Here is a 14805-nt window from a genome sequence, read left to right on the forward strand (position 1 = left end):
CTCGAGTGCACCAGAAACATGAAAAGATGAGATGATCTTTCATTTCATGATTCAATCATGTTCTTTCTTTTCTTGATTATGATGTTGTTGTTGTCCTTTCTCTTCATGAATATATTCTTGTGGTTATTGTTATTTCCTTTCTTCAATAGTCTTGTTGTTGTTCTCTTATTTCCTCTTATTTTTCTTTCTCATCCTCTCCCCATGGCAAAAGGAGATAGCCCTCAATCTCTATTTTAGAGACAAGAGACTATGCTCAAGTGCACCGGGAGCATGAGAAGATGAGATGATCTTTCATTCCCATGCTTGAGTCATATTATTTCATTTCTTGAAAATAGTTTTGTCTTGCTTCCCCTCTTTTTCTCTTCCTCATTTCCCCATTGCTAAAGGAGATAGCTCTCAATCTCTATTTTAGACTCAAGAAGCTATACTCAAATGGATCGGAAACATGAAAAGATGAGATGATATTTTCTTTCATAGTTGAATCATGTTCTCCCTCTTGGTTGAATCTCTCTATCTCTTTTTCCTTTCATGAATATTGTCTACATATTATCCATGCATAGTTGCTTGGTTTTCTATTTATATGTGAATATATGGCGAGAATGAGAATATGGTTTTGGAAGTTTTACTATATATTAATTTTGAGGTTGGTGCTTGTCCAACCAGGAAAGAACCTTCACGAATTTGTATATGTTAAAGTGCATTTTCATATCATTTCTCGTTAGTTTCCTTTTAATCACTCGATTAGGAACCCTAATGAGCACTCTATCGTGTTATTTGAGTTTCTTCCATAGCCAACGATGGAAGAAACATATTCCCTTACAACCAATAAAATAACTATGTTTTATGTTTATGTTTTCCAAAATATTTTCAAAAGGATCCTTTCTAATATGGCTTTGAAAACTTTGCTGAGACTCTTGCATGAGTCCAGGCTCCGATCTGCCCTACATCAAACTTGAAGTTAGATATTTTAAATTATCTTTAATCCCATGAATACATACATGTATTTACAAGTTACATACATATGTGTGCACATGATAAGTTTTATCATTCTCTCTCTTTGTTTACATATTTCATTTTACAAATTTTCGTATTAATATGAGTTCATACATATATATGAATCTTCTACTTTCTCTCTCTAGAATATTTTTCTCCCTTCAAGTCCAATGCCTTCATCTACAAATTATATATATATATATATATATATTTCTCCATTTTTTTTCCTTTAAAATCTCTCTTTCTGTTCAAGTCAATGTTATTTTTACAAGCTTCCATATATGTGTTTATGTGATTGTATATACACATGTATGTGCATCTTCTCTATCTCCCTCTCTTTCTCCCTTTCGTTTGAAAGTTTCATTTTCTTTCTATACTAAGATTCAAACCTCATTTTCATAAACTTACATATATGTATCTATACATATTATATATATATATATATATATATATATATATATATATATATATATCTTTTAAATCTTCGATTTTGTGATTTTCAATATCTCTTTCTCTCTCTCATTCCCTATATTTTCTTATGATCAAGTATCTCATCTCTTGCACATTTTTCTTCTTCAAGATCATTTTTATTTACCGACTTCACTAAGACCACAACTCAAGTAATGAACCAATATTGGATTCATGCTTGATGGTCGACAATCTCAATCCAATTTTAAATGATTTCTTTCTTTGTAAAAATGTTTATGATAACTTTAAAAACAAAAATCTTAGGTGTATATTGTGGTAGGAATGCTTTAGATCAATGTTGTAGTAGGAATGAGTCATCTTTTTTTCAATCATATAGGATCAATGCATCCACGCATTTGCCTCCACTTAATATCACAAATAAACACAATCATATCTCTAAAAGAACTTAAGCAAGATGAGATGGAGCTCTAATTAGGTGGGAATCGAATTCGAGTAAAATTTCAAACCTACTTAAACCCTCAAGAAAACACTAAAATGACTTTAAAATAATTTTCCAAGCTTTCCAAATAATATTTACAAAGATTTCCTAACTCTAGTCTTCCTCAAAATGTTTCACATTCTCAAGTAATTCTTCAAGAACCTTTTTCAAAAGTTTGAAACATCAAACTTTCAATATTCTTACACACCGCATATAGAAAAGATATTTAAGCCCAAAGTGAAATGCATCAATAATAAACATAGCCATTGGATTGATTACCTCCGGTAAAGGCACCGGAAACGGTCGATCCTCGTACCGTCGGGCGAGTCCCTTTCTTTCTCATTTCAAAATAAAACTCATTTTTTTGTAGCACTCCAAATACCAAAAATTTTTGGGATGTGAACAATTTGTATAGTTGTTTGTTTATGAGCTTGCAATTCTTTTAATACTTTGGTTTATGAATATCATTTGTGGAAGAGGTGAGCAATGATTGTTTATTTCAAATTGAATTGGTGCTTCCTGAATTACATACGAGTCGATATATATGATAATAGTAGTTTCTTGAATGTTCTTCCTCATCTTTCATTATATGACAATTTATTTTGCTTCTTTTTGGCAGTTTTTCAACAAAGCTAGTGGACATGTATTTTTCATGCTGATATTTTTTTACAAGGCCAACTTATAACCAAATTTTTAATTCAATCTGGGAGAACTTTTTTGGGGAAGCCTAATGTTGAGGATATCTATAAAAACTAAGTGCTTGGATCTCTTTTAAAGAATAGATCTTTGATTGGAACCTCTCATTGAAAATTTTTGACACTCAAAATTATGGGTTCAGTGGGTGAAAGACACATGTGTATGCCTTTCATAGCTATGCTTCCCATAAGAGGAGAAATATGACATTCATAGGATTTGCAATGAGGGCATTAATAATTCAACAGACGATGCTTGAATGTCAACTTAGTGTATTAATCTTTTTGTGATACTGTTATTGCTTTTCTAAAGATAATTTTTTAGTTGACATCTTCTTCATTTGGTTGTGGACCTTGGGTCAATGAAGATGCAAATGGTCTCTTCTTGGCTTTGATTGCATTAATATGTAGCTCTTTGACTCTCTTCAGTATGCCACTTCCATTTTAAGGTGAACTTATTGGATTGTTGTTTTTATATATTTATACATTTAAGAGCTGTTAGTATAATTTCATTTTAAAGCTTATAGCTGCGAGTAGATCAAAGTACATATCAGATTAAATGAATAAGGTGGCAAGCAAATATTTTGAGAAAAGGGATTGATTTCTTGATAAATGTTTTACAACCATGAACAATTCTATTACTCTACCGTAATTGCATTTTTTTAACATATCATTTGTACTTAATCAATCTTTTCTTTTTGTGGGTAAAGGCTATCACACTTTGATTGAGTTGTTGCTACATAATTGGACCTAAATTTTTGAAGCTAAAGTAGATAGTCTTCAAACTGGGGCCATAAAATTGGTCAGCTTTTACTCTTAACTTTGTAATTATGTTATTCTTTTTCTAAAGATAACTTTTTAGTTGACATCTTCTTCATTTGGTTGTGGACCTTAGTGAAGATGAAAATGGGCTCTTCCTAGCTTTGATTTCATCGATATGTAACACTTTAACTATGTCCTTTGTGCCACTTGCATTTTAAGGTGAACTCATTGGATTATTTTTTCCATATATTTATATATTTAAGAACTCTTACTATAATTTCATGTTAAAGCTTATTGCTGCGAATAGATCAAAGTACATATCAGATAAAATAAATAAGGTGGCAACCAAATATTTTGAGAAAACATGTTGATTTCTTAATAAATATTTTACAACCAGGCACGATTCTATTGCTGCACCGTAATTATGTTTTCTACCAAAAAGTAAAAGAAGTATTTAACTTTCAATGCAATGTTGTCCAGATTCACTTGTTCAAAAGGTGAATCATGTGAAATTTATCTTACTAGTGCCACTCAAGGAAACGTGTTTGTTATGGAAATCAAGGTGCACATCTCAGTGCATATATTTGACAAACACAAATTCATATATTTCTGTGTCAGATTCAAGCATATTGGGATTAGCATTTTTTTTTTACATATGCTTTCTTTTAACATATGGTTCATACTTAATCAATCTTTTCTTTTTGTGGGTAAAGTCTGTCACACACTTATTGAGTTGCCGCTACATAATTGGCCCAAAATTTTTGAAGCTAAAGTAGGTTGTATTCAAACTAAGGTCATAAAATTGGTCAGCTTTTACTCATAGTTTTACAACATAAATCTATTTGAAGGCCACTTTTGTGCAATTTCTCAAGTTCATGCTTCAATTAATCGCATGAGTTAGTTTTCTTTTTTTAATCATTTTGTTTTTAAATGTTGAATGGTGGAATCAAAATGGATACTTGTTGTCTACTTAGATGATCACCAAAAACCATTGCTATTGTTTGATGTTTAAATAATTGTCCCAGAGATTTTCAGTTGCATGTACCCTGTGGATCTTTATTGGCATGATAGTTCTTCACTCCATAATTATCCCACTACCCAAGAGGGGGATAGTTTTCCATAGGCCTTGACCTTGTGGCAGCAACTTAGTATTTTTTTCTATGAAATGGACAAAAAAAATAATAAATAAGAGATCCAAATAAGACGCTTAAGTGGTAGTTACAATTTATATATTGCCACTTCAAAAGCATTCCATTATTATAGATATGATTCTTAAATACAAAAATTAATGCTCACATAATTGCAACTATATGTACTAAAACAAGGACATTGTACTTTTGTTTCTATGAACTTGTCTTTGAAAAACACGAAGTTCTTGATGCACACAATGTTCTTCTTTTTTTTTATTTCTTTAGTTTGCAGAGGAAGGCCCAGCTTGACAAAAAATGTCATAGATGAATGCTGAATTCTTCTTATCTGAAGTAATAGGCATTGCATGAGTTAGTTTGATTATTTCTATCATGTTATAAATTTTGATACTTAGATTGCTTGATACTAGTTATGCATTTTCTATTCACGTCCTTTTTTTCCCTTACATCTCTTGTAATACATTTGATATGGAAGATTCTGAGACACAAAGAAGTGAGAAAGCTGACAGTTTGGTTTGACTATTGGACAATGTGATTAATTAGTGCAGCTTCTGTTAGAGTAAGCTTGTATAATTGGCATGAAATTAGGTGGAGGGCTGGCAGAAAGAGCATACACAGCCATTGAGAAAAAATTGATTGTGAAATTTGGGCCAAATTTTACATAAGAAAAAATTGGGAACAAATTTAAGGTTTTCAAAACCCATATTTGCAAAGAAATTTTGAATACGAGTAGGCTTGGATGGGACCCCAATGCAAAGTGTTTTGATTTTGATGATGAAGTTTGGGATGAGTACATCAAGGTAAGTGTATAGAATAGGTTAGGTGCATTTATGTTTTCAATTTTATATGTTTGAGAGTGTTTTCTTATGCAACATATTACAGAAATATCCAAATGGGATGAAATACAGGAACCCACAAAAGTAGAGATATTATGAAGAACTTCAAACGATTTGTGGAGATAGTGATGATAATAGTGAAGAAAAAAGTTAATTGCAATAATATGTTTACAAATGAATGTGAAGAACCCTTGCCAATAACACCTGATCTCGAATCTATAACTTTTCCAATCTAGGTTGATAAAGGCCAATTATTCACACACATGTTGAATGATGAAAGTCCAACACAGTCCCCACATCGGTGAACACATCATGAGCATTTTTCAAACATTAGTAGCACTAGCAAAAGTAAAAATGCAAGGCATCTTTTGATGAGGATTATGTTCATTATTGGGTGCAATGTGAATAACATAAAGATACCTGCAAAAGATAGAAAAAATCTTAATTTTAGCAATTGTGAACCTAAGTTGCAATACTCTTGGTTGTTCACAAAGCTATCAAGGTTTTAAATATGATATATTGTTCGAGTTGCATAATTAGTTGTTTTTATACAAGCCTTGGTAATGTTATTATCTATATATGCACGGTTGTTATTCTTATGTGCATGCATTTGTTTTAATATATAACTTGTTGAATGATATATTTGAATTGTATCTGTTTGGATTTCATGTTGAATTTTATTTTTAATACATGAGTATGTTATTTAATAGACATGTTGGATAACAATAAAAATGACCACTCCTAACTCAACTCATATTGATGGTGTTGCTCTGTGTACATCGACATCCATGCATTGTGTATCCACATAGAGATGGTGGTTTCCTTTTTATTCTATTCAAAATGTCATTCAAGGTCATCAACAAAACTATTTGAATCAACTATGTATGGATGTACACACATTTATGACACTATGTAATTCATAGAGAGGTAGAAGTTTATTGGGAGATGCACATGACATAAGCTTAGAAGAACAAGTAGCGATATTTCTTCAAAGAGTTGGTCATAGTAGGTGCAACCATGCATGTCAAAAATACATTTCAACATTCAGGACAAATGATAAGCAAGTTTTTCAATACATGCTTGAGTATAATTTGTCGACTTGTTTAAGATTACATCCAACGGCCAAATAATGACATTCTATCTAAGATCCAGATTGATTATTAACTCTATCTATATTTTAAGCTAATTATATTTATGTTACATGCTTATATATTTTCTCCATGTCAGAACAATCTTAACTTTATAACTACACATGGGAGCTATTGATGGCACTCATATACATGTTTTGGTGCCAATGTCTGATCAAGCAAGATCTTTTAAGAGAAAATGAGTACTTTCACAAAATGTATTGACTGTAGTTGGATTTGACATGTGATTCACTATGTAATGGCATGATAGGAAGGGAGTGCAACTAATTCAAAGGTATAGTGCACTTGATGACCCAATTGACCCTTTTGTGATACCTACATGCATATGATACTTGTATTGTGCATGACTATTTGTTTAATCTCATCCTTTCAATACTGACAGTTTATCACAATACAATTAATATATAGGTAAATGCTATCTTGATAATGTGGTTATCAAAATATTGTTGCATCTTTAAATCCAAATGGAGGTCATCGCTATCATATGACTTAAATCAACATAGCAGGTGCACGTGCTATTAGGACACTAGAGGAACTTTTTAATTATAGACAATCTTTACTAAGAAAGACTATATATGAACATTTGGACTATTAAAATAATGTTTTCATACATTGAATACCCCTTCAAAAAACAAGTCATATTGTAGTAGCTACACACGTCTTGCATAATTTCATTTATAGAACATAACCCAAATGCTTAGCAGTTTGTTATTGATGAGGGTACATCAATTAATAATGCTTCAAGTGCACCATGTTTAAGTGAGTGTGAACTTGCAACACAAACATCTAACCATTGAAGCAATAACTCTCTGCGCACAACTATAACAAATCAAATGTTCAAAGCCTTTCAAGATAGTAAGTGTATGATGCTTTATTTATGATTAACCATTACATGTATACTAAATGATTACATGATTATGTTTGTGTTAGCAAATTTTGCTCTCTATCATTCTTGCTCTAATTAGATGGTGTGATGTATGTGTGATTCATAGGTCTTCGAAGATGAAACCCCATAGGAATTGTTACAAAGGTGGAGCATGGGGCATCTATCTGCTACTCTTGACACTTTAACCATTGATTTTTTTGTTTAATTACTAGATAGACAACTATTTGTGAATATCTATGGGCGCAGATTTATAATTGCATGAAGTTTGGATGTTTGTAAATAGGGTTGTGATTGCATGGATGGCCTTAATGTCATTACAAAGTTATGATTGTATGGATGAAATTGCTGTAGGTTGTCGATAATTGTTATGTTCACACTTTAATTTGGTGCATTTGGTGGTCATTGTTATGATGAAAAAATCATATGATTTGATAGGTATACATGAACTATATTAGGAGGTTGACCATTTTTTTGTTTATATCATAACAATTGAGTTGTTGTGTCCGTTTTTATCTTTATGGCTTCATCCATGCATGTTATTCCTGGATTAGATCAAGGAATTTTATGTGGGGATGGCATACTACCGGCGCACATTGGTATGTTTCCCAAACATGGTTCTTGTCTTAAGAATTTTATGGGCATTTTATGTTTAATGCTTTCATAACTATACTAGTTCAATTTTCACAGAGTATTAAAATAACTATTTCTTCATTTTTAATAGGTGGAAAACTTAAAAATTAATATTCATCCATAGTTATAATATGACCCTAAAATTGCATGATGCTTTTTAGGTGAAGCCATAGATGTCCTTGTCTTGTTGAGTCATTGAGGAGATTGTTTATGTTGAAGCTTAATTGTGGTTTTTATATGTGTTTTTCTTTCTCTTTTATTTCATGTGTAGTTGTCCCTTACATCTTTTTTGTTTTCTTCTCTATCATATTGAATAGCAGTCAGATGACTTCATTACTGTTGTTAGCACAAAAAGGTAATATTCCAATGTTTCCATGACAAATCAATGGTTGAAAACTTTTAATTATGGTTCTCACAACTATGTTATGTATCAACTAGAATCAGTTTGTTCTTTTACTACATGCTCAAGAATAGGCTAACAGTGATAGTGGAGAGACTTGAGACAGCAACGTGGTAAATTATTGAGTTGCTACCATTAGCTTTTGAAAATTTAAACTTTGTCAATTCCATCTTCTTAATAGCTTCATTTTCGATTTCTGCCACGAATCGCCTCAAATCGACATGTTATCTTGATGTCCCACAAGCTCACCACCACATCATTCTATCAGGTGAAGAGCTCTTGTAGCTGAGGCGACCTTGTAAGGTGAAACAGATAGCTACTTGATCCTTTTTCAAACAACACACACAAAAGCACATTTATGTGGTTGAAATGCTAACTGAATGCATTACCATATTGTCCCAACCATATGCAGCCTTGTGCCTCTAAAGTTGCATTCAGTTTAAATTTCATGCATGTGTTTCTGTTCTATTTCCATATATAGATCAGTTAATGTTCCATATCTAAAACTTCAATAAATGAGAAAAAGGTGGTTGATTACTTTCATGTTTTGTTTGCATGTGTTGAAGTCAATGGACTAGTATATGCAGTTGGGGGCTATGGTGCAGATGGCCAGAACCTCTTCACAACTGAAACATATGGCCCAGGCCAGGACAAGTGGACCCCAATAGGAAGCCTGTGGCAGCCTAGATGGGGCTGCTTTGCTTTCAGCTTTGACTAAAAACTCTGTGTCATGGGCAGCTGATCAAGTTTTAAAATTGGCAACTCAAGGTTCATAGATCTCTATGACCCCAAGTATGGCTCATGGTTTGAGATTAAGAGTGATTGTGTTATGTCACATCACATGCAATGCTCCAGAAGCACATGTTATGCATGGAGTGGAAAAAGCCAGAGGAGCTTGTTTGTGTGCAACCCGGCCAACAACTCAAGGACAGTGATCCAAGTGTAAATTATAAGTATTCCAGTTGTTTTTGTTGTCACCAATGTGTGTATTTATGGTGGTGTGTGTCATTTTTTTAGTATTCCAACTGTTTTTGTTGTTGGATTTGTAAATTGTAATGAAATTGTGCTTTTAAATTGGCCGTAGCAATTTAATTGAATTCACATGGTCTTCCAATTCAAAACTTTTCATTCTCTTTTAATCAAACAAGGAATTTTTTATTCTTGAATTATCATCCTTAGTTATTAAACATATATGGAAAGTAGAACTAGATGGAATTAGAATAAAAATTCTAATTCCATTTTTAGTTGAAATTTTGATTCTAGAATTTTCATTTCAGAATCAAAATTCCATACCAATCACATGTCTTCTAGAGGGCAGGAGCATTCACCACGGCTATATATTGGCCCATGAGATGGTTTTTGGAATGTCAAAGAGTCAAGGCTTCTTGTACATTTGCAAAAGTTGACCTGAGAAAAGCATATAACAGGTTTAATTGGAAATTCTTGGAGATGACAAAGTTATGGTTTGGTTTTCACAAAGAATGGATTAAAAAAGTGATGCTCATGATGTTCAATGATACCTATGCTTTGGTGATTAATGGTAACCGTGGAAGTTTTTCCATAGTGGATGTGGATTGTGTCAAGGCAACACATTATCACCTTATCTTTTTTTTTTTGTAGTTGAAACTTTCATGAGAAGCATTCATGCTACTAGACTTGCAGAAATATTCAAATTCCTCACCTTTTTAGAAGTTGTCTGGTGTGACTTTCTTAATGCCTGCAATTGACATGTTGTTGTTTGTGAAAGAAAATAGAAAATCCCTTTTCAAACTAGGTAATGTGTTGGCAGATTTTCAAAAAGGATCAAGAATGAGGATTAACTCTGGGAAATCTCAATGTTTTAAATTTAGTTCAACAAATGAGGTCACTAATGAAATTATATGCAGATTTGGATGGAATTAGATTACTTTTTCCGTGCAGTATATGGGGCTGCCTTTGTCCCATTCTCTCCTTGGTGTCAGAGACTGAGACCCAATCATTTTTAATATGTAGAAAAGGCTTAGTATTTGGAAGGGAAGGCTTTTATTATATGTTGGGAAGTTGTGCTTCTATTATATGTTGGGGAGTTGTGTTTAACTATATGTTGGCTCCTCTTCCTAGTTTTATTGGATAGCTATCCACAAATGCCTTAGCTCGGTGATTGATCAAATGGAATGTATTATGAGAAAGATTTTTATGAGAGAATGTGGAGGGAATCATAAACCTCATATAATTTCTTGGAAATTACTAATCTTTGTTATTGAGGAGGGTAGAGTGAGCATCAAAAGAATTGGGGAGCTTAACCGGGCAAGCATGAACTTTGCAGCAAGCAAAGTGCTGGTAGACGATGACCCATGGACTGGTCTTTGCAAAACAAAATTTCTTAGAAGGAAAAGCCTTTGGGACAAGCATTTTGGCACCAAGGCCTAACTACTATGGAAGGATCTAATATTGTCACACCCGACCTTTTTAACTTACAAAATGTTTTTTTTTAACACGTCAAGGTGCGACGATACAACAATTGGAATGGAGCTATGCAAATCAAAATGATAATGAGGCAAACATTCAATTATGTAACACAATCATTTCATACAAGATGACTTCAAATTTATCAATGACATGACAAAAATGTCCCTAAAACCAAAACATCAATGTCTATACAAAAACAAGACATCAATGTCTATACAAAAACAAGACATCAATGAGACAAAATGTGATGCACCGGCATGACTATAAATCCAAAATCTCTCCAGTATGATGTGAGCGGAGCCATCTAATCAACCTGCTACCCGGGTCTGCTAAAAACCTAGCTTAGCCTTTGCAGTATGACAGAAAACCACATAAATCACTAACCATCTAAGGTAAGGCCTCAAATATGTAATCTAACATAAAAGAAACATAATCATTATGATATCATGATACATGCATGCAATCATATAACTTGTCATGGGAGTTCCTCACACAATCTAGAATATGTAGAAACCGCTCAATAACCACAATCCACACGTCATATTCAATTTAAACACATCCACTTCATTCATATTTGTTTCATTTACATTTAATTCAGTGTATTGACAGCTTCTGTGGGTGCAAAACATAGGCGTGTATACACCACAGGCGACCTACAATCAGGAGACAACATCTGTGATGGCCCAAAACAATATGGATCCGTTTACACTACAGCGGTAGAGTAATCATCCATGTATATGTGAATTCTCAGGAGTTTGTTCAACTACCCTAGGATACTCAAGTTAGGAAGGCAGGAGCTTGACATGCCACCAATGGTGAGGGTGGGACATATACCAAACATATTGCTAAAACCCACTCGACTCCCATCAATATTCTTTCTTAGTTTATCATTATGAGAACATATTCACAATAGGACCGGTTACCGCACGAGGTTGGTTCACTTCACGCGTGCACTCAAACCCCAAATCGCCTCCATAAGAGGGTCACACATTCAATCAAATACTCTTAGCTAGCTAGATCATATTTTATGAGCACTAATACTTGTTATGTTCATTCATTTGAATTACTACCAAATGGCAGTACAAACGAAAATCTCTTAACACTCACAACAGTCAAACCATAACCAACATTTTGAACCACAGAGAGTAGTCTCAATCCATGATCAACTCGTAGTTGTCTTACGCAAATATCATGTTAGGATGCTCACTAATGCAAAATAAGGGTCAAAAATATACTCGACTCGATATTCCACCTAATCTGCCCTAGGCAATTATAATTCCTAGCATGGACATGCCATTGCGTAATATTTCAAAAATAGTCAGTCAATCTCATCAACAATCAACCTCTCACATGTATTCACAAGGCAATAAGCATGTTATATCATACATCATTCAAACAATACACTAGGATCCAACAATCTTGAAAAACACACACTTGGGAACATACCACATTTCATATTTGGCCTTAGGCAGGGATTTGCCTGGAATGTTACCATACCTATCGTGTGTCTCCTCAAATACCTAAAATCTCCTCAAGCTCCAACTATTATCGCTTAAGACATACTCGATGTGCCTGGTTCACATGCAAGAATTCAAAGAGATAAGTTTTTCCATTCACTTTGCTCTAAAATCTATTTAGGTAAAAAGTACAACTATCGACTCGTAGGTTATCGTCTCAAGAGTAAAACCCTCCAACAAGTTTTTTGTAATCTTTTCGAGGTTATGACCAATCTATTTAAACTCCACGACTTTGATTCAACCTATCAATTTTATATTTATCAACTTACTTTCTAAGTTAAGGCATTATCCCAACAATCTTGCTTTTTCATTTGTCAATTTGATGACGACGACATTAGCTCACTAGTAAGAACGTAAATTAACCAAATCAACATGAACGAGCGTTTTCGTCACACCTCGGTGTTTTTCCAAACCTTAGTAACTTACATGTTCTATCATCCTTTCAAATTTCTATTTTCCATGTGAACCATCATAAATACTCATAATCACAAGTGACATAATATTTATATCAATAATGACATGCATCAAGAGTTTGTCAAAACAGTCCTAAACCTTTCCCACATCAAATCTCAACCCATCATTCTAAAAGGATAATTATATACATTCTGAAAGCAAAAATACAGTAAAGTTAAAGAAAAGTTAGGCTTGCCATGCTCACCCTTCTTACAGGGTCTTACAGTCTTAGCTATTGTACGTATTGTACATGTCTCTAGGAGCCACTCAAATGCTAAACGCAAAGAGTATAAGTTGTTGTCACCTCTAACACCGTCTATTTGTTGGGAGAGAGATATATTCTTTCAATTGTCAAATCCAAGACAGTCCTTAGGAGAAAGAGATCAAGAAAGAGGGCTGACGATAGAAGAGGGCATCCGGTTGAGAGGAGAGGGCTTGGCTGAGCAGAGTGAGGTAACGGATGAGAGGTCCACAGAGAATCGACTGAGGGAGACGCACACACAGAGAGAGAGAGACAGAGATAGACAGACGAAGAGAGAGACAAAATGGGAGAGAATGAGGAAATGGAAAAAAAAATAGATGAGAGGGAGAGTGCTCGACTGAGCAGAGAGAAAAGGGTGTAAGGGCGAAGGAGGGAGAGAGTGCGGGAAACCAGAAGGAGTCCGTGAGAGAGGGCTCGGTTGAGGGAGAACTCAAGGTGAGATAGAGGGCGAGAGTGAGAGATGTTTTGGGTGAAAGGAAAGCTGGTAGGAGAGAGAGAGAGGAAAGGGCGAGGGAGAAGATGGGACAAAAAAGGGGAGAGTGGGGGAGAACAGAGATGAGATAGAGGGCTAGAATGGGAGAGCAGAAGAGGAGACAAAGAGAGATCGGGTGGGAGGATGGTTTACCTAGTGCTGCTGCCCTTCACCCCTCACTGCCGCTGCTTCTCCATCTGCAGTTCCTACTTCCGCCTCCTGTTCCTCTACACCAAGGTTCGAACAGCAAGGGAGACGATGAGAGAGACCCCCAGCGTCGGGCCTCCCTCTTCACGCGGGTGGTGTTCTAGGTCTGTATCTCGACCTGGACCTTGATCCCGACCCGACCTGCCAAAACGCCGGTTGTTAAAAATATGGGCTTGGAAGATGATGAAAGAAGAAATTGGATGGAATGTAAGAAATAGTGAACTCGTTAAATACTGAACTGACCATTGGCAAGATCAACCTCTAATTTGTAGGATTCCTTTTGAAGAATTCATGAGATTGAAGATGAGTTGTATCTATCTTTAAGGGATGTGATGAATCAGTATACTACTAAGCTAATCGAGGGAGCAATATAAGTTTGGTGGGAAAAAACCCCCATGTCAACCTATCCCTACATAAGGATCTGTTGACTTGGAAAAACAATAGTTGTCAGGTAGTGCTAAGAAACAACGTTGGAGAAAGAGTAAGAATATGCAAAGGAGTTCTGAAATGGATGAAGCTTATTTGGTTTGAAAAATTATACTTGGGCCTGCTGGTTTGTTTATGTGGCAAGGCATAATAAACTGCTCATTGAGGCTTAGAGCCAACGCACTGGCCTTTCTTTGGCATCCTACTGTAGACTCTTTATGAGGGGTATTCAAAACCCCTTCAGGAGACTTTTGTTTTGAACAATAATGATGGAGAAGAAAGAAATTTTCTAGTAAGGAGTTGAAGCTCTGTTGGAATCTTTGTTTTAACATTGTGATTTGGAAGGTGTGGTGATTTCAATATCTATTCTTGCATGAAGGAATAAATAGGAGGATTAGTGATGCAAAACGAGAAGTATGGGAAGCATGCTCAGATGTATTTTTGAATCAGGATTGGTTAGTGGAAGTTGCGAAATCTGTAAAGCTTTGGTTGAGGACGCGAATCTTTAGTCCTTTTTGGCTGATTCATGACAAGGATGGTGGATCGTTGAAATTGTAATGGGCCTTCATGATATTAGTGGAGTATGTGGGGACACTCTTTGGAGGAATGGAGTTCTCT

At 34.6% G+C, this 14805-nt stretch overlaps 1 long non-coding RNA gene across 1 annotated transcript; it reads right to left on the reverse strand.

Annotated features, from left to right (window-relative positions):
• Nucleotides 1-10928: 10928 nt before the first annotated feature.
• LOC126410086 (uncharacterized) lies at nucleotides 10929-13933 on the reverse strand. Its single transcript, XR_007573478.1, has 2 exons — nucleotides 13708-13933; nucleotides 10929-12422 (listed from the first exon to the last, which is right to left on the reverse strand). It is a non-coding gene; the product is annotated as an uncharacterized LOC126410086 (long non-coding RNA).
• Nucleotides 13934-14805: the final 872 nt, after the last annotated feature.

This window comes from Nymphaea colorata, chromosome 5 (genome assembly GCF_008831285.2).
Source record: "Nymphaea colorata isolate Beijing-Zhang1983 chromosome 5, ASM883128v2, whole genome shotgun sequence".
Classification (NCBI taxonomy): domain Eukaryota; kingdom Viridiplantae; phylum Streptophyta; class Magnoliopsida; order Nymphaeales; family Nymphaeaceae; genus Nymphaea; species Nymphaea colorata.